Source organism: Ornithorhynchus anatinus, chromosome 5, assembly GCF_004115215.2.
Source record: "Ornithorhynchus anatinus isolate Pmale09 chromosome 5, mOrnAna1.pri.v4, whole genome shotgun sequence".
In the NCBI taxonomy this organism is placed as follows: Eukaryota; Metazoa; Chordata; class Mammalia; order Monotremata; family Ornithorhynchidae; genus Ornithorhynchus; species Ornithorhynchus anatinus.
In genome coordinates this window covers 52,361,461-52,380,953 of record NC_041732.1, presented here as the reverse complement: position 1 = coordinate 52,380,953, position 19,493 = coordinate 52,361,461, and the positions used below count along the sequence as shown (strand labels likewise).

General features: G+C 42.9%; 1 long non-coding RNA gene across 1 annotated transcript; it reads right to left on the bottom strand.

Moving 5' to 3' along the window:
* Positions 1-1,123: 1,123 nt before the first annotated feature.
* On the bottom strand, positions 1,124-18,305 carry LOC114812279. The gene is made up of 3 exons (XR_003759944.2): positions 18,236-18,305; positions 5,651-5,777; positions 1,124-1,454 (listed from the first exon to the last, which is right to left on the bottom strand). It is a non-coding gene; the product is annotated as an uncharacterized LOC114812279 (long non-coding RNA).
* Positions 18,306-19,493: the final 1,188 nt, after the last annotated feature.

Below are 19,493 nucleotides of genomic sequence, written 5' to 3'. Positions count from 1 at the left end.
CCAGTGCTCTGCACATAGTAAGCGCTCAATAAATACTATTGAATGAATGAAAAGGTTGTCCCACGTGGGGCTCACAGTCTTAATCGCCATTTACAGAGGAGATAACTGAGGCCCAGAGATGTGTTGTGACTTGCCAAGGTCACACAGCAGACACGTGGCAGAGCCAGGATTAGAACCCACACCCTCTGACTCCCAAGCTCTCGCTTTTTCACTAAGCCACGCTGCTTTGTTATGGTTCTAGATGTGCCTAATCCTCCTTGACATCTCAGCTGCCCTTAGCAACCCCTTATCCTGGAAACACCATCTAAACGTCACTGATAGTGTCCTCTTCTGGTTCTCCTCCTATTTCTCTGGCCACTCATTCTCAGTCATTTCTGTTGGTTTCTCCTCTACCTCCCACCCCCTAACTCTGGGAGTCCTCACTTCTGGGTCCTTTTCTATTCTCCTTCTACATCTGCTTCCTTGGAGAGATCATTTGCTCCCACAGCTTCAGCAACTCCCTGTACACAGATTATTCCCAAATCTACCTCTCTATCCCCTGCACCACCCCCATCTTTCTCCTCCTTTTCAGTCTTGCATTTCCTCCTGCCTTCAGGACATCTGTATCTGGACACCCTCCCACCGTCCAACAGTGTTCACTTGGGAACCTGGCCTATCTCCTCCTGAAGGAGCCCACACTAAGCATTAAATCAATCAATCCATAGGAGCCCACACTAAGAATTAAATCATTCAATCCATCGATGGAATTTACTGAGCACTTACTGTGGGCAGTACTAAGCGCTTAACCTGGAGGCAAAGAAAATATCTTCTTCAGGAAGCCAGTTGGGGGAATGGGCTGTCAGAGTTATATACCTGCACCCCAGAGGATTAAGATAGGAAGCTAAAAGACAGTTTATTCTAACCAGTTGATCCTCCAAGTTGTTCCAAGAAACTCCAAATTGAATAGTGGCATGAATGGGGCCAGGATTTAAAAAGACCAAAAAAAAAAAAAGAGGTACTAGATCTCCCCTTCCGCCTGTCCCATGCAGGAAAGCCTTATCCAGCAAACCTTTCCTACAGCACCGCAGCTGATCTAAGATGCTCCTATCCCCCTTGATTTAAGTCTCGGTCAACACTCAGAGGAAGAGAGTTTTCTTGGTCACAGTCAAGCTAAGAGGGCACAGAGTATTTACACAAGTAACACCACCTCTTGGGTCAATGTTTATCTTGGCAGCCAGTCTCGAGGAACTCCTGGTGACTCTTCAAGAGTTAAATGTTGAGGAAGCTCCCCTGGTGTAGGGGGGAGGGGGCCCCTAAGTTGACAGCCCCGAAGAATGAAGGGGGTCTGTTTATATCCAACATAGGTTACCCCCACTGAAGTCTCCTGAGGGGATGCACTTCCTGACACCAGGCCTCCCTGCTGAGAGGTATCTCCGCCTCCAGGCCCTTCACAGCTGTCGTCGCAGGGTGATAGCCTAACAGAGAAACAATCAGTGGCACGGGGGTTCTATTGTGTGTCGTTTGACACCTACTGAGACAACACACCTAATAGCTGCCAGATGGAGGCAACTTTTATCACCAGTCCTCTGTCGGTGGCCCCTATGTAGCCATTTTCATTCTGCATTTCCCTCCCTGGCACCTTTAGTATACCTTCTATTCTTTCCTTCCTTTTATTTATTTTTTCCTTCCTGTCCTGCCCCCCCTCCTTCCCCACCCCCCCACCCCGCTCCTCACAGGGCTCCCAGGGATCAGAGTGGCTTTGCAAGTTGGTTTCACGGGGTGAAAGGCATCCATCAGTCGTATTTATTGAGTGCTTATTGTGTACAGAGGACTGTACTGAGCACTTGGGGGAGTACAACACAGTAGAGGTGGTAGACATGTTCCCAGTCCACAGTGAGCTTAGAGTCTGGTGGCAACCAGTTTTCTTCAAACACCACATTTACTCACTCTGTGCAGAGCACTGTACTAAGCATGTTGGGGAAGCAGCGTGGCTCAGTGGAAAGAGCCTGGGCTTCGGAGTCAGAGGTCATGTGTTCGACTCCCGGCTCCGCCACTTGTCAGCTGTGTGACTGTGGGCAAGTCGCTTCACTTCTCTGGGCCTCAGTTACCTCATCTGTAAAATGGGGATTAACTGTGAGCCCCACGTGGGACGACCTGATTATCCTGAATCTCCCCCAGTGCTTAGAACAGTGCTCTGCACATAGTAAGCGCTTAACAAATGCCAACATTATTACAGTCTTTACCCTCTCTGTGTCCCTACCATGTCTCTGGTGAAGGAGCAGCCTATTTATTTTCATCAGTGGTATTCGAGCAGTTACTGTGTGCAGAGCACTGTTCTAAGCACTTGGGAGAGTACCATACAGCAGAGTTGGTAGTCAGGATTCCTGCCTACAGGGAGTTTACAGTCTGTAGGAGGATCTGATTTCATTTAAACAATTCCAACTCATGTCAGCCTCAGAAGCCTTCACCAAATCCTTTCTGATCTGCAATGCGGAGTTAATGCCCTGGGGCAATAGGGGGCCTGGTGTTTGGGTGATCACCCAAGAGCCCTCCCAACACAAAGGGAAGTTTGTTGAATGCAACGTGAAAAGAAAAATAATAATAATAATTATGTTGGTATTTGTTAAGCGCTTACTATGTGCGGAGCCCTGCTCTAAGCGCTGGGGTAGGTACAGGGTCATCAGGTTGTCCCACGTGAGGCTCACAGTCTTAATCCCCATTTAAAGATGAGGTAACTGAGGCACAGAGAAGTTAAGTGACTTACCCAAAGTCACACAGCTGACAAGTGGCAGAGTGAGGATTCAAACCCATGATCTCTGACTCCAAAGCCCGTGCTCTTTCCGCTGAACCAACGATATAGGAGGCAGCCACGCTGTCTGATCTTTATGACCCCACTGATTATTCTATCAGTTAAAAGATCAATCCATCTCCTGAACAAAATACTATTTTACCTTTACTCCATATTTTATGGTAGTTAGCCAGTAAAACAGAAACTTTATAAAAGGCTATATTCCCACCAGTTCTTCACTAAATGACAGTCAATTTTAAACTGAGGTTGTACTTGTAGCCTCACTGTTGCTCACAAAACTTGCCTGAAAAGTTTCTACCCTCACGTCTCAGTAGGTATGGAAAGTTCAGAGCAGCAATTCCTAAATTTGAATCAAATCGATGGTATTTATTGAGCATTTACCGTGTGCAGAGCACCAAAATAAGCACCTGGGAGAGTACAGTACAGAGTTGGTACACATATTCCCTGCCCACAAAGAGGTCACTTGAAAGAACCCATTCTACCTTTTCCTTTAAAAAAGAAAAGAACATAGGAATACAAAGAATTTTCTGAAACCCTGTATGGGCTTTCTTTTGAACTCTTAAAAAAAAAAAAACCCTCAATTCAAGTGGAAAGAGCAAGTGCACAAAAAGGCAGTATTAGAAAACCAAATGAACAATCCGATTTCTCACGCAATCACTTGAATGTGTGAGCTAGATATGGCACATTACCTAAATGTCCAATTCCAACATGTTTCCAATTTTATAGATGACAGGACTTTTTCTCCTTCACCAAACTTCTTCAGTGTAATGGAAAGTTTGCTTTTGCCTATGCCTCAGAGCGCAGTGGCAACATGGCATGGTGGATAGAGCATGGGCCTAGGAGTCAGAAGATCATGGGTTCTAATCTCAGCTCTGCGACTTGTCTACTCTGTGACCTTGGTCAAGTCACATCACTTTTCTGGGCCTCAATTACCTCATCTGTAAAATAGAGACTGAGACTGTGAGCCCCATGTGGGACAGGGACAGTGGTCCAACCTGATCTTGGGTCTACCCCAGCACTTAGTACAGTGCCTGGCATAAATACCTTAATTATTACCAGTTCTACAACTGAACACCCAAAATAGGAACCAGATTTTCCAGTTGTTGGACTTGAAAAATTGATTTGGGGGAATTTGTTAAATACTCTCCAGTACTGCATTACTGGAGAGAAAAATCCCAATAGCTGGTTTATAAACTGTGAATGCTTTCACAACCTTATAGATTAGGTAGTTTTAATGTTTTCTACCCTATTGGTCATACCGTACAATATTATCACTTGTGTATAGTGTTTATGAGAAGATATTCCAAGCATGTTCACGTCAATTATTCATTCAGTCAGTCAGTCATTTATTGATCACTTAGTGTATGCAGAGCACTCTAAGTGCTTGGAAAGTACAATTCAGCAATATTATGTTGTGATTTCTATCTTCAAGCCCTGATCTAAGTGTTGGGGTAGATATGACAACTAGGACAGTCTTTTGTCCCACATGGGGCTTAGAGTTCTAAGTCGTAACATCGCTCATCTATAAACACTCCCACACCCCAATTTCCACCACCCCACTCAGGGTTATTCAATTAAGACTTGCTGAGGTTATAGAACGAATACAATGGACAGCCTCCTCAAATCATCCCTGTGAAGTAGGGAGAGGAAGGGACCCTCCCCCCCCCAATCCTGCTGCTGGCCTGGAACTCCCTCCCCAAATCTGATAGACACTAACTCTCCCCCTCTCCAAAGCCTTTCTAAAGGCACATCTCCCCCAAGAGGCCTTCCCTGATTGAACCCCCTCTTTCCTCTTCTCCCTTGCCCCTCTGCATCACCCTGACTTGCTCTCTTTATCCATCACCCAACCCAGGTCCTGTAGCACTTCAGTACACATCTGTAATTTAGTATGTTTATTAATGTCTGTCTCCCCCTCTAGACTGTGAGCTCACTGTGGGCAGGGGATGTTTGTTTATTGTTATATTGTATTCTAGGCACTAAGGAGGTGTATATCTCCATGATTCTATCTTGATGATGTCTTGTTTTGTTCTTTTTTGCTTTGTAGTCCGTCTCCCCCGTTTAGACTTTGAGCCCGTTATTGGGCAGGGATCTGTTGCCGAACTGTACATTCCAAGTGCTTAGTACAGTGCTCTGTACTTAGTAAGCGCTCAATAAATACTACTGAATGAACTAAGTACAGTGCTCTGCACACAGTAACTGCTCAGTAGATATTACTGAACTATGAAATGCCGAGTGCCCGGGTAACGTTTTCATTCAATCATAGGCATTTATCCAGTGCTTACCCCCCAGTGCTGGGTTCTAATCCTGCGTCTGCCACCCATCTGCTTTGACACATCCCGCTTCTTTGTGTTTCGGTTTCCTCGTCTATAAAATAGGGACTCAATATCTGTTCTCCCTCCCCACTAGAATATGAGAGCCCCATGTGGGCCAGGGACTGTGTCTGATGTGATGATCTTGGATCTACTTCAGCATTTATTCAGTGTTTGGCACCTAGTAAGCATTTAGATACCACTTTTACCATCATCATCATTTTACTCTAGTTTAGCAGTTACATAACAGTCTTAAGCACTCAGGACAATGCTTTGCACACCATAAGCATTCAATAAATACCATCGATTGATTTTTTGGCATCAAAACTAGAACTTCCCATGTGAATGTCCTATGCAATATTCAAGGAGTTCCCCATAAATAGTCTGACATATTTATGGTAAGAGTGGAATTAAGCAAAAATGGTTGTCTAATACTTGCTCATTTCTGATGTTTTGTAAGAAACAGTTATCCAACCATTTTAAAAAAGTCACATCCGAAGAAATTTTAGCCACTTTTAAGAAGAATGAAACAGAGCTAAAACAAAAGATTTACCCATTTTGAAGGGATTTATTGAACAGGCGCTGAAGTTCTGGGCTGGTATTTGTGTCCCCTGTCCAGGCACTGTAGAAGCACTTTGAAATGGAAGTGGTTTTAGCCAGAGGAAAATCTGTCAGATTCACTAGAGGCAGAGGAAGTAAATTTGTTGTTAGTGTTCAATTTATTTTTTTTTTAAAAACTCAGGCATAAGACTACAAGATGAAGTAAAGTGATTCAAGGTTTCCAGGAAAGAAAAACCCCTTTACTTTCAATCCCTGGGGATTTTTTTTTTCTAGTGTCTAAAAGTATTTTCCAAAATTGGACCTTTGTGTTACAGGGCCAGATGCTTCCTGAGTCCACATTAAGTCAAAACTGAACATCTCTCCCTACTGTTCCCATCCTAATCTTGTAATTTCCCCAGCGCTTACTCGTTCAATCATATTTATTGAGTGCAGAGAACTGTACTAAGCACTTGAAAAGTACAATTCAGCAACAAATAGAGACAATCCCTACCCAACAACGGGCTCACAGTCTAGAAGTGGGGAGGCAGACTGTACATAGTAATCAATGCAAACCAGTGATCCTTTTTATTCTGCTCCCCATAAGCCAGAGTTTTTGCTACAAACAGCATTCAATGCTCACTTTCTCATCTTTTCTGTGTTCCTTGAGATCCCAAAATACAGACATCAGTTTGGACCTAATTTATGGTCCCTTCCATTTCCTACCTTTTGGATTTTGCTAGAATTTCCCATTAAAGCATAAGCTCCTTTTGATTAGAAAATTTAATTTCGCTTCTCTTGTGCCTTCCCAAGTGCTTAGTACAGTGAAGGACACTCACTCAGTGCCATTATCAAGTACCTGAGATTACAAACCTCACTATAGTGGGGAAACAGCTTGTCCTAGTGGAATGAGCACAGGTCCTGGGAGTCAGAGTCTTCTAATCCCAACTTTGCCACTTGTCAGCTAAGTGACCTTGGCCAAGTCACAGCTTCTCCATGCCAGAGTTTCATCCCCTGTAAAATGGAGTTCACTACCTATTCTCCCTCCTACTTAGATTCTGAGCCCCATGTGGGACAGTGACTGCATCAGACCAGATTAACTCATCTCTATCCCAGCACTTGGAACAAAGCTGGACACATAGTAAGTGCTTAAATATTACTATCTCCTTTCTGATGAACAGATGTGGTGGAATTCTTGGCCACCTTATCGGGCCCAAAGGAAAGGTTTGCACTGGGTTATCTCTGGCCTGTGGTTTTGGAGGGAATTGATCGATATTGAGTGCTTACTCATTTTTTTTTCTTGCTGCAATAGCATCCAGTGCTAATTGCCCCACAAACCTAAAGGTTGGATTTAGTAATTAAGTCTTAATATGTTCCTGCAGAGTTCTAGAACACTTAGCATTCTTAGGCTACATACTCCGTGAAATATTCAGTTTTCACTACAGTTCCCCACTCTGCTGCTTGTCTTCTCTGCAACTGAGGGCTATCCACTTAATTTCTCTGTGCCTCAGCTTCCTCATCTGTAATAATGGGTATAAATACTTGCCCTCCCTCTACCATAAATGTGGATCAGGGATTGTGTCTGATCTGCTCATTTTGTGTCTATCCCAATGCTTAGTATGATGTAGTCATTTTGTAGGTGCTCTACACTCACCCCACTATTTCCTCTAACAAGATGGGCACCCTATTAGGATGATTTTGGGGAGATAGCTTCAACCTATTTCAGCAAAACCCCCAAACTACAATTAACATCTGGTTGAACTCAGGGCATGTCCCGTGGTCAATCTACAGGCCTCAGATCGTTTTCTCCATCTCAGAGAACTCACCATTTCTTCATGGTCTCCTTTCCCAAACTTGTCCTCTCTCATACTCCCTCCCCTCTCACTCTGGCTCTTTTAAGGCCTTTGATTACATAAAGCTAATAGAATAATGGAGCTGAAAGAACATATAAGGCTCTACACCCAATAAGCGCTCAATAAATGCTTATTGCTCAGTTGATTCAGTGGACCAAAGATCCTACGGTCATTTGATAGGGAAAAACATGGACCTCCTACAATAAAGCACTCTGCAAGAAAGAAGTTCTTTAATCTGCCATCTGTCTTGTAGTTGCCCATTTCATCCATAACCACGATTTTATTTTACAAAAAGGGATAGACTGGACAGCAACCTGAGCCTAATTTGGCTATTAAAAGGGGTGAAGAGTAGATTCAGGGCTTTATGAAAGAGTGAGCCAGCAAACATTTTGCAAAGAGGCTCCAAAGTCAGTCCAAGTGCTGGGGAGTGAGCGTTGCTAGTGATAATTTACTTGTAATCATTACTTGCTTCTGCCCAGCTTTGCTTCCTGTCTTGCAGCTTTTTTGAAACACTAAAACAGGATGTAAAGAAAAGAGATGAGACCCCCATCCTGGTCCCGAGCCTGTGGTGCTGAGTTTGTAAAAACCGATGCTGTCAGAAATGATTTGATTTTCTTGCTAACCCAGCACTACCAAAATACTACAATTCTACTTAAGTCTTTTTTTTTTTTTTTTTTAAAGTGTGGGCTGTTTACCTTCATGAGAAGACAGGGTTTTTTTTGTCTTGTTCCTTAGTACAATTAAATGATCTAGTAACCCCACTAGTGTTTGTTTAGGAAAGCAAAGTGATTCCTTTGGAATTACCCAGCGGCCAGTTTTTAAAGCAATGTATTCATTTGCTTGCCAAACGGCCTATTTCCTCTAATTCTCTGCATTTTCAAGGAGGTTTTTTAGCTCAAAAATATTCCTCCTTCCACTCTATTGTTCTGTAGTCAATTAAATCACTGGATCTTTTGACTTCCTATTCAATAATTGTATATTAAAACAGCACAATCCTCTCATTTCTTTTGTGTCCCATCGCTCTATTAAAAAGCGGACACGCACAGCTCTCGGGTCTTCTTTTGTTCAGGACAAGTAGCTTTGACCAGTAATAACCCAAAAAACTGGCAGATCTGGCTGAAAATGAAAACACTGAACAGCTCAGCCTAAACTTATCAGATTTGATTTTTGTTCACTGGTCCTCTCTCACCCCCCTCCTTGCTTTCCCGTCCCCCCTCTTCTTCCCACACTCCTTTGGAACGTGCACTTCTGATTTTGTCAATTCATCACTTAATTCACTTCATTATTTCGAGCCTTTTGGCTCCTTCGCACCTGCAATCCCTTAGACTTAAACCCTGTGGTGGGGCCTCCTCCAGTTAGTTACGAGAGCAGGCTTTGCCCAGAGGGCCTGCTTTCACAAATCTTCATCACTTCTTGTATCTTCTGCTGTGCACGGCCGACATGAGAGCAGTAAAAAAATATATATATCAAAAATCCCAAGTTTTGAGATTCCCTGGGCTACCAAACCCACTCTTCAACTATGTAGCTCAGGTTGAAGGCCAGGAGAGTTTCCTTATTAGCATAAATTAGTCAACTACATAGGAGGAGCCGACCGCAGGACTGAGGAATCCTTATTAATAATCATCAGTCTAAGTATGGCCAGTTAAGACAATCCAAAGAGGGCAATTCCTTTTCCTGTCTAATATCTCTACACTCAACCACTAACCCCCTGCCTGCACGCACACCCAGTCTTTTGGGTCAAATATTCTGGTCTCAAAACCAGATGAATTTGTTTCTGTATGTTTTCCTGTCCTTCCCTCTCTGACAGATATTGTGATAGCGACTCGAGGGTTACCGAATCAAGGCCTGACCACAGGCTTGCTGCAGTCTGTCAGCTATAATAATAGCAAGATGGATGTGTTGTCAGGAACGAATTTGTAACATATCGTTTGGCTGAACCACTCTCTCAGGGGAATTCCACCACGAATCACTTTATTATTCAAGGAGATGTCATCTGAATTTGGAACAGATTCCAAACTAAGAAAACAGAGAAAAAGTAAAAGAGAAAAAGCAACTGGCACCAGTTCAAGGGGATCTGGCTATTTTCAGAGTTCATCACCAAACTCTTGCCTCCCTAGAAAGTTTTCAAGACTGAGCCGAGATTTCCCATTCTTTGCAGGCATCTCTGAAATCCTGCTGATGCTTATGCATTGCTTAAAAATAGCTGAAGGCCTCTAAACCTTTCTAGTCTTCTGAGTAGTTCTTAAAGCATAATATCTCTAATCCAGACAAACTTCAGTAGCAGCGGATGGACTCTAGCAAACCACAGGTACAGTGCTCCAAAATTGGGAATTTCCACTTGGGGAAGGAAATGAAAATTCAACTTTATTCAAAACTGACTTCTATAGTAACTTAAAAGCATGGCAACAAGAGACAAATTATTCAAAGAACACTGCTCAGGTTTAAAAAAAAGGGAAAAAAATCGTAAGTGGCAATAGCTATAAAAATAAATTCCTTTTTCCATACATGCCACCCGGCTAGCTATCATTTTCTCCTACAGTTTAGGTCAGAACTATTTTCTCCCAAAAAAGATTTTTGGCACTGTTGGCTCCTTGCCAAAGGCAGTCTTTGAGCCTCTTGTGGGATAGGGACTGTGTCTGGCCTGACCATCTTTTCATATCTACCGCAGCACTTAGTGGAGCACCTAGCACATAGTGAGCACTTTAATTCTAGTATTATTATTAGCATAGAGCATCGTTTAACCAGGACAGAGTTGTGAAGACTCAGAATTCGTGTTGACCCTTTTAAGCCTCTTTCCTATCCTCCCTTATTTCTTCTAGGCTTGATTTTCTTGGTGTTTCTCTAGCACTTGTGTATGTCTGTCTTCTCCTCCTTGGGGAGAGCTCTGGGATTCTGTTCCTGGGCATTTCTTCAGAGAAGCAGCAGGGCCAGTTGGCTAGAACATGGGCCTGGGAGTCACAAGGACCTGGGTTCTAATCCTTGCTCCTCTACTTGTCTGCTGTGTGAACTTGGGCAAGTTACTTCACTTATCTGCACCTCAGTTATCTCATCTGTAAAATGGGGATTAAGACTATGAGCCTCACCCGGGACAGGGACTGTGTCCAACCCAATTACCTTGTATCTACCCCGGCACTGATTAGAGTGCTTGACACATAGTAAGTGCTTAACAAATACCATTATTAAGAAAGCTTTGACTGTAGGAAATTCCATTTTGGACCTGTTAAGACAATCTTCATTCAACTTCACATGGGGCAAGTTGACCAAACTTTACAGGTGATCCTCCTCCAGACATCTTCAATTAATCATATTTGAGCACTCTGTGTGCAGAACACAGGTTGCTTCCTCCCCACTTTGCCATATTGGTCACAAGAACGACCTGGAGGCCATCTCAAAGTTTGGTTCAGTGATCCTCAAACCAAATGGCAGTTTCATGTCTATTTTATCATTTTCATCTATACACCAATCAGCAACCTCTTGGTGTAGAAGAGCCAAACCAAAGGGAATTTGAGCAGCTGTGCAGAGAATCAAATGTACAGTTTAAACTCACACACTGTATATCACCATGTATCTAGCAGTGGTACGTGTTTGGGGGTTCCCCACCCCATGTGATGGCGAGAAGCCACAGATGGTTTCCAAGACCCACCAGATATAGCTCCCAGGCTACAGGTTACCGACCCCTGGTCTAAAACATGTATAACTTGCATATAAACAAGTAACTCTACCTAATTAAATCCCTCTCTCACTCTATTAAACATTCAAGTGTTCCTGAGTGAAAACATGTCAGTGGGGGTGTAGAAAGATTTTTAATGTCCATTAATTAATGGGTAATATCTCTTCCGAAATTGTCTGAATAGCCCTGGTGCATATGTGTTTAGATAACATACATGAAGCATCAGTAAAGATTTAACTGATAATGGTGGACACCTGCTAGCAATTAGGACTAGTGTTAATAGGAATTCTGAATAAAAAATGGAGGGAATGTCTTAACCCTTAATCCTGGTTTTTTAAAAAAAAAAAAAAAAAATCCTTTTTTTTTTGGAAAAACTACCCACATCACACACAAGAGGACTTGTTTACTAGATGTTCATTTTGCTTACGACCCCTCAATTTGTCAGGCCCACCCACTCCAGGTAGAGAACATTTGGGGAAGCCTTTGGAGGGGTCGCCATCATTAACACAATCCTTAAAAGGTGCCCAAATATAAGCTCTGATATGAAGATCCCTAAAATGTTCAGAATCAAAGGATTTAATCAAAGCCTTTCCTGTCGGTAATCGAGAGATGAAAGGCAGAGGAATTATCAACACATCAAGCAAATATTCAAACCCAGCTTGACTTCCCTCTCTCCCTGTTCCTTCATCCCCTCCCCGCGAAGGAAAAAAAAAAGTCTTTTGTTAAAAGTGAAACGGTGTTTTTGACATTAAGCTTTAGAGAAGGTCAGTCCGAAGTCTTAGGATGGAAGTATTTGGGGAAACTAAAATTTCAGATTGGAAAGCAGAGCGCCTGGCGCTTTCTCAGAGCTCCCTTTTGTGGCCAAAGTCTGCCAACGCACCAGACCCGAATCTCCAGCGGCCACAATGTCCAGTGGCCTGTTGACAACCCACAACTGAAACAAAGCGAATAATAATTGCGGTGTTTGCTAAGTTCTTACTATATGCCAGACTCTGCACTAAACGCTGGGCTAAATACAAAAATCAGATTGGACACAGTCCGTCCCACATAGGGCTCACAGGCTTAATCCCCTTTTAGACTGTGAGCCCGGAGTTGGGCAGGGATTGTCTCTATTTGTTGCCAAACTGTACATTCCAAGCGCTTAGTAGAGTGCTCTGCACACAGCAAGCGCTCAATAAATACGATTGAATGAATCCCCATTTTGCAGATAAGGGAACTGAAGCCCAGAGAAGTGACTTGACCAAAGTCACACAGCAGACAAGTGGCAGAGTCAGGATAAGAACCCAGGATTCATTCATGCATTCATTCAGTAGTATTTAATGAGCACTTACTGTGAGCAGGGAGCTGTACCAAGTGCTTGGGAGAGTACAATACAGTAGACAGACTCCTCTGACTCTCAGGCTCAGGTATCCACTGGGCCACATTGCTTCCCCTAAGATTCTAGTGGTCATTTTGGACTAACCTGGTTGGAAACCGACTGGAATTTGAGAACCATCCCCCTTGCTCAAGATACATTCCTATCAAACATGCGGTTAAAAATAGTCTTAAACCTAAAGTCCTATTAAAATTGATTCATTTTCTGTTGACTGAAATTTCCTGTCTGCTCAATACATCAAGCATTTGACACAAATCCCCCCCGCCCCCCCCCCCCCGCTTCATAGAGCTTTAATTTTTTGAAACTGCCTTTTACTTCAAAATTGTTTTGGTAGCTTAGATTAGAGATGTAGTCTGTTTGATCAGGTTCCTCTGTCTCTTCCCTTACTTCCCTGAAATGGAAGTCATTCCATGTGGGAGGATATTGCTTCCCCAGAGGAAAGAGGGCTGCTTCTTAATGACCAGGCTCATCTCCAATACGAGATGTTCATGTGGGTCCTACCTCACTCTGGACCACTGGAATTCAAATGAAAAAAAAAAACCCATAAAACATCAATTGTATTTGAGTGAACAGCACTGAACTAAATGCTTGGTAGACTATAATATACAACAGAGTTGGTAAACATAATTCCTGACCTCAGATAACTTACAGTAGGGAAGGGAGCACTGGGGAAGTAGCATGGCCTAGTGGCTAGAGTATGGACCTGGGAGTCAGAAGGACCTGGATTCCAATACTGGCTCCCCCACAAGTCTGCTGTGTGACCTCGGGCAAGTCACTTCACTTTTCTGGGCCTCAGTTCCCTCATCTGTAAAATGGGGATTAAGACTGTGAGGCCCACATGGGACAATCTGATAACCTTTTATCTACCCCAGGGCTTAGAACAGTGCTTGGCACATCATAAGTGCTTAAGAAATACCATCGTTATCATTGTGGGACAGGGACTGGGTCCAACCCCATTTCCTTGCATCCACTACGGGGCTTAGTACAGTGTCTGATACATAGTAAGGACTTAATACCATAATAATATCATTTTCTCTTTCCCTTTTTTAAACTTGCAATAAGTAGGCCAAACATTTCCCTACAAAGTGGAGAATCATGACAATACAATCACACCCTGGTTTGAGGAAGTTTAAAAAAAAAAAAAGTCAGTCTTGGGCAGATCACATCACTTGGGGTCAGAGAGAAGGGGACTGTAGTAAACATTCAAGCAGCAGGAGTCAGGGATTGTAGAGTGCTGTTTGGCACACTCCAGTCAACAAAGTAAATTTAATCACAAAGCAAGAAACAGGTTGTAGAAAGAGGGCAGGGAATCCACAGATGGGAAGTGACAGAGATACCTCCAGTGGCACCTTCCTTAGGAAAAAAAGAAAAAAAAATGCAGATAGGAGAAGGGAAGAGTGACACCCTTTCAGGCTGGAGTCCCGTCTGCCAAATGGGTTTCCACGAGTTCAACTGCAATTAGAAAAACCCAATATGGTCCCTAAACATCTCATTAACTTTGCTGGACTGATGTTGTTTCTCCAATGACAAAGGCAGTTATGGGAAGCAGAGTCATCTCATAGAAACAACATGGACTCTTCTTTCTAGCAGTAGGCAACTCTATCACTTCCCTACTGAGACCTTGGGTAAGGAATTTCCCCATCAGAAGGACCTGTATTCTAATCCTTGTTTAGCCAATTTGCTTGCAGGGGGACCTTGAGTAAATCACCTACCTCCTCTGTGCTGTTTCCTCAAATGCAGAATGGAGAGCCCTGTGTGAGTCAGGGACTGTGATCTGATAATCTTGTCTCTAACCCCCCACTCAACACAGTGGTTTGACCCCTAGTAAACACTTAATAAACCAGATCAGAATTGTCCTTTGAACTTAAAGCAGCTGTACACAGTGGGAAGAGCTTGGGCTAGAGAGACGGAGGACCTGGGTTCCAGTTCTGGCCCCGCCACTTGAGAAGCAGCTTGGTGTAGTGGATAGAGTATGGGCCTGGTATTCAGAAGGTCATGGGTTCTAACCCTGTCCCTGCCACTTGACTGCTGTGTGACCTTGGACATGTCACTTTGCTTTTCTGGGCCGCAGTTACCTCATCTGTGAAATGGGAATTAATACCGAGAGCCCCATGTGGGATAGGGACCGTGTCCGACCTGAATACCTTGTATCAACCCCAGCGCTTAGAACACTGCTTGGCATATAGTAAGGGCTTAACAGATACCATCGTTATTGTGTGTGATCTTGGGCAAGTCACTTCACTTCTCTGTGCATTATTTCAGCTATATTATTTTTAAAGATACTTATTATATGCCAGGCACTTTGCTAAGCATTGGGGTAGATACAACCTAATCAGGTTGAACCCAGTCCCTGTCCCCCATGGGGCTCCCAGTCTTAATCCCATTTTAAGAATAAGATTCAGTGAAAATTGAGACACCCGTGTGGGACAGGGACTGCATCTAACCTCATTAGCTTGTATCTACCCAAGCACGTACAACAGTGCCTGGCATATAGAGTTTAAAAGCCATTAAGGGATAAAACCAAAACTCAAACAAAACAGACCCTAGGACTGTTTGCTATCCTATTTCACTATTTGAGGTTGAGTATAGCCCTCATTGCACTGATGGAGCAGATCAAGGAATCCAATTTGGTGTCTGCAGAAGTCAAAGTATCCCAGCTGTAGAGCAGGTCAGACAACACTGCTACTTCAGCTCTAAAGGCCTTTACTTTGGCCTGGATCTTGATATCCCTCACACTGTTACAGACTCCCCAGAGGAGCGCTAGTCTTCTAGATTTGAGCCATCTTCCTGACCAGGAACCCCTCTAGATATTTAGGCTTTAGGAGCCAGAAATAAGATCAATAGACGGTATCTTGATTATTGTATTGAGCGCTTGGGAGAGTACAACTGTTCATAGACATGTTCCCTCCCCACAAGTTTAGTGGGTAGAAGGCACAGGCTGCTTAATTGGTTTAATGTTATAAAGGCTACCTTCAACCAAGAGATGGAGTTTTGGGGTTTTTATTGCTTCCCTTCTCTCCTACAAGTAGTATTTAAACACCTATGTTCCAAGCACTGTACTAAACCCTGGGGTAGGAAGAAACTAATCAGACTGGACACAGTCCATCTCCCACATGGGGCTCAGTTTTGATCCCCCTTTAACAGATGTTACAGGCACAGAGAAGTTAAGTGACTTGTCCCAGGTCCCACAGCAGGCAAGTGGTAGCAGACATTAGAACCCAGGTCCTTTGACTCCTAGGCCTGTGCTCTATCCTCTAGGCCATGCTACTTTCTCTGGCCTTCAGTGAGCAAATGATTGTGACACTTATTTCCTGTTAATAACCTGAACATAGCAGATCTATCCCTGCATTTATTTACTTGTCCTGATCATCCTCTGCCCTGAAAAACCTTGAACCTGCCCAGCCTGCCTCGTTCTTCTTTAAAAGTTGTCCCCTCTCCCAACTCCATCCCCAAGGTCCCTCCCATTCCTATTCCGGGCTCACTCCCCTAAAACTGTGGGGTGGTGGGGATTTTGCAGGGATTTGAAGAGGTTTGGGATTTCAAGGCATGGAGCCAGCACCACAGGGAAAATTAGGAATGGAATTGGGAGATGATAGAGACAGAGCAGAGGCAGTCTGTAAGCTCCTTGTGGACAGGGAACCTTTCAACCAACTCTTACATTGTACTCTCCAAAGCACTGAATATAGTGCAGTGCACACAGTAAGCACTCAGATATAATGATTGAGAGGCTTAGAAAACAGAGTATTTTTTTAAAAAACGGTAACACCAAGCAGCAGATCTCTGTTACCCTGGTTTAATGTAGCTAGGGAATATGTTGACATCACGTGCTGACATCTGACCTGTTACTCCTTGAGCTGCCATTACCAATAACCACCACCTCGCCAGAACTGAGCCATATGAACTGAGATTTCTTGGTTTACACTGACACTCAAAATGAAGTTTTAATAATTACAGCCTTTCAGAACTACTAAAAAGAGACTTCATTCTTGCTCAGGTTCCTGGAGACCATAAGCTTGTTGTGGGCAGTGAGCCTGTCTACCAACTTTGTTCTGTTTTGTTCGGTACCAACAGTGCTCTGCAGACAGTAAGTGCTCAGTAAATACAATTGATTACTCTTCCCCCAAAGTCTTAATGAAGGCACATGTCTAAACAAGAGGACATCCCAGACTAAGCCCTGCTTCTCCTCATCACCCCGATTTTCTCCTTTGCGCTTCCTTCCCATCCCAGCTCCACAGCACTTCCCTATATCTGTAATGTTATTTGTTCGTATTGATGCCTGTCTCTTCCACAACCTCTAGAGTGTGAGCTCATCCTGAACAGGGAAATGTCACTTTTAGCTTACTTTTCCAAGTGCTTAGTACAGTGCTCTGCACACATAAAGCAATAAATATAATTTAATGAGTGATTCATTCCTACAAATATTGCAAAGCAGGCCAAAGTAGGGTGGGACCAGCAGATCTGTTTTTGAAAAAAAGCAATTCAATGTTCTCTGCTCTGGACCCAGACAGAACCTTACCCTATTTTCTGCATAACAATAAAGCCAGAAAGCACAATAAAGTTGTAATGTCAAGTTGAAAGCATGGATGCATTCTTGAAGATGAATTATAACGAAGTCAGCCCAGCTGTAGTTTTGCAAAATATCCAAGTCCGTAAACTATAAGCTCACTGGGGCAGGAAATGTGACTTTATTGTTGTAGTGTACTCTCCTGAGCACTTACTACAGTGCTCTTCAAATAAGCACTTATATGATTGAATGAATTATATCTGCAATTATCATCTGTCACTATTCTCTGGGGACATGATGCTTGTTGAGAGTGAGGTCCTGTCCTGTGTGTATGGTGGAAAAGACCAGGGTAGGATCAGTCCCGGCTTCTGCATTGTTTATGAGTGAGGGTAGACAGACATGGCTTGCAGCGCTGAGTTCATCCTACATCGGGCCTGTTTTGGATTTTACCTCCTTACGCCTTGGTCTCTCCAAGCCTTTGCAGCTGTCTTCCAACAATCTACTCCTATGTTACATTGCTGAGACTATGCTTTTCTATTGGCACAGATCCACCCACTCCTGGATGGCAGAAAACACTCTGAAAGCCTGGAATTTAATCAGTAGGATAAGACAAATACAGAGGAGTGGAAAAAAATAAAAGACAAGTCGCTTGAAATTATTAGAATTTTCAAACTGCTATTAGTGACAAATTCCATTTACAATGTTTCTTAGAATGTGCTGTTAACCTCAGTTGTCCTAATAAAAAACACTTGAGCTTATATTAAGATGCAGCAAAAAAAAATGGATTCCTTCTGGACAAAATTTGCCATAAGTTATCTAACTAGGATTAGAATTCAGTCTCTCACACACACACTCCTTGACTCCACACCACCAGCTGCCAGTAAAGACTAAAATTCTCCCACAAACTATTCTTAGAGAATTTAAGAAATCTAAACACTGATGGCCATATTTGAGCTCCAGCCACCAAAATACAGCAAATCCACCAATAAACCCAGAACAAAAACTTAAGTCACTACCAACAGCTCCTGAAGGGTTTTAGGATTGATTCATCCTAATCCATTTGGGATCTCAGGGAGACTTCATTAAAAAACATGGCCTTAAACTAAAATTATCCACCACTGACATCTACAGCCAAATGAATCCTCCCTCTTTTCCTTTTTTATTCCCACTCTCCTTTACTGAGGAAAAAAACTACTTACCACTGGTTTCTCAGGACAAGTCAGAACCTGCTAGCTGAAAGAGAATTACATTTTCCTCTTCAGAGCCGGCTTTGGGTGGGCTTGTTCACCCCAGGGGAGCATTATATTATTAGCTCAAAAGCCAATCTGGTGACCACCTGTGTCTGGTTTAACATCTTGGATTAAAGGGAAAGGCCTACAACTAGGGAGGTTAATGATTTGGTTTTGTCACAATCAGCTGTGGGGGACTGATTGCCACACTGACCATTAGTCTCTGTATGTTTGATTCTTTTTTTATTGGCTTATTATTCAAACTGATTATTTGTTATTGTTGAAAGTAAATAGGTTATTTTAGCATATTGAAATCAGATCATGTAAAGGCTTCTCTGGAGTCCTATCCAAGCTAAAAAAGCCATCAGGGATGGTTTGGTTTAGGAAAAGTTTCCATGTGTTAGATTTACATTTGCATAAAGTGAGATATAAAAGTATCTTCCACTGTATATGCACATCTTAGAATAAGACATCGCATTGCACTGGAAAGACAAAAGACCTGGGAGATAAGAGCTCTGGGTTTTAAGCTTAGCTCCAACAGTTTGCCAGATGTGCACTTGGCCCAGGCACTTCTCTTTGCCACAGTTTCTTCACCTGTAAAATGGAGATTAAATACCTGTTCTCCTTCCCTGTTAGACTCTGAGCCCCCTGTGGGATTTGGACTATGTTGGATCAGATTATTTTCTATCTACTTAAGACAGTGCTTGGCACATAGTGCACACCTAGCAAATACCACAGTTTTTATTGTTAAACATGGCCAAAATGTTTCCTAAAATGGCCAGCTTAGAAAGCAAAATACCTGGAGAATCTAGCCTTCTTAACTCCTTTCTAGCTCTTACACATCTTTGATCTCCTGGTTTCTCTCCAGATTTGGACAAAATGCTCTGGCTTTCTATTCACATAGTCTTATTTAACTTTATCTTTTAGCAGTTACCAAAATTCCATACAGAGAGCCTGAAATTTGAAATGGGCCCTAGCAACGAGGCAGAACATGTACCCACTCAAATTCTAGTTGTTCATTCTGTTTATTGAAAAACGTCTGCAGCCTGATTTCTTTTATGTGACTTCGTTTGAGCAAGCAAAGTTTATAGAGATGACTGATCTAATTACATTAGAAGAGTGATTTGCTATCTCAGCATCTGTAAGCAATTTGAACGGACATTTCTGGGGAGAGAGAGCCGCTTCTGTAAATACATGTGAATGACACCACTTCATCAAGCATTCGATT